This window comes from Hippocampus bargibanti, linkage group LG13 (genome assembly GCF_051943395.1).
Source record: "Hippocampus bargibanti isolate YZ-2025 linkage group LG13, ASM5194339v1, whole genome shotgun sequence".
NCBI lineage: Eukaryota > Metazoa > Chordata > Actinopteri > Syngnathiformes > Syngnathidae > Hippocampus > Hippocampus bargibanti.
Window position 1 is genome coordinate 1,289,255 of NC_142746.1, and position 1,708 is coordinate 1,290,962.

The window sequence follows — 1,708 nt, forward strand, 5'->3', positions numbered from 1 at the left end:
AGTATGAAGAACACACAAGGAATTTGTTTCCGGTCGAACACGCTGCACTAGTATCATCATCAAAAAATTGCAAAGAGGCACTATACAGTTCAATTTGGGCTACTGTTCAAAGAGTTAATGGCTTGGGGGAAGAAGCTGTTTAAATGTCTGCTGGATTTGGTGCGCATGGATCGGTCGCGCCTGCCTGAGGGGAGTAGCTGGAAAAGGTGGTGTGCAGGGTGCAGAGGGTCCAGTATGATTTTCCGCACCCTAGATTCTTGCAGTGTGCAAGTCCTCGAGAGTGGGTAGGGCGGTACCAATGATTTTTTCCGCCGTCCGAACTGACCGTTGAAGTCGGATTTTGTCCATTTTTGTGGCGGCCCCGAACCAAACGGTGATGGAAGAAGACAGGATGGATTGGATGACAGCCATGTAGAAATGTTGCAGCACCTCCTGTGGCAGGCCATGCTTCTTTAGCAGCCTCAGGAAGTACATTCTCTGTTGGGCCTTTTTCAGGATAGAGTTGGTGTTGACCTCCCACTTCATGTCCTGGGAGACTGTGATTCCCAGGAACTTGAAGGTCTCAACGGTTGACACCAGGCAGTTGGATAGTGTGAGGGGTAGCTGTGGTGATGGATGATTCCTGAAGTCCACCATCATCTCTACACCTAAATTACATCTAAATCTAATTACATCTAATCTACATCTAAATTTATGAGAATCTAATGTTTGGCATACAAACTAGTATTCGGCAGATGAACACCAACCCACACGGTCGAACAGCGCTACGGTGGCTGGTGGGCTAGTTTTCGGCACCCCCTTTCTTTGAGTGCAGTCTTGGTTGTTATCGTGTGGAGTACTTTTATCTGTTATCGGACCGAAAAAGACCCCACCACAGCTGGATGTTTGCATGGCTTGATGCACCCGCCATGAGAAGAAAGCAGCGCCCACGTCGCGGCTTGGAATTGAAGCAGATTGACGTGGGACAGGAAATGTGAGACAATCTCTTTTTGTCAATGTATTGGATTGGATGTACCTTTATTTCGTCTCGCAGTGGAGAAATTGACATTTCACAGCAGCAGTTATGAAAGTTATGAAAGGGAGAGGAAAGAAAGAAGTTGAAAAATAAAATACAGGAGCTGCTGGAAAGGCAGCCACTCTCGCGGCGCCATCTTGAAGGCTAACAAACAAATAGCATATAACATGACAACACAAAGACAGTCATTCGTTCTTCAGCACTTGCTGTACCCTCTTTGTGACATGAAGCAGTTCTAGATGAAAGAGGAGATGATCAAAGCATCCTTTACAGCAGTGGATCAGGGACGTCGTGGTGCAATGTGCACAGATGCTAACAGCTTGGTGTTTGTTTTCAACATTTAGCTTGGAGCAGAAGTGCACATTCCACCGTGACGTCGCTGATCCACTGGTGAAAAGAAGTAATGGCTCTCTGTGTCTTTGTGTTGTCGCATTATTTGTTAGTTATTCAAGATTGCGACGCGAGAGTGGGCGCCTCTAGAGCAGCTCCTGTATTTTGCTTTCTACTTCTTCCTATCCTTTCTTCTTCCTTTCTTCATTTTGCTGCTGTGAAATGTCAATTGTTCCACTGCCAGACTAATAAAGGTTCATCCAATTCCAGGGTGTCCTTTGCTCAGAAGCGCTTGCTAATCTCTAACGCTAACCCTCGCATTCCACAGGTAGCGCGCGCGTGTGCGCACGCGTGCCCGAGAGA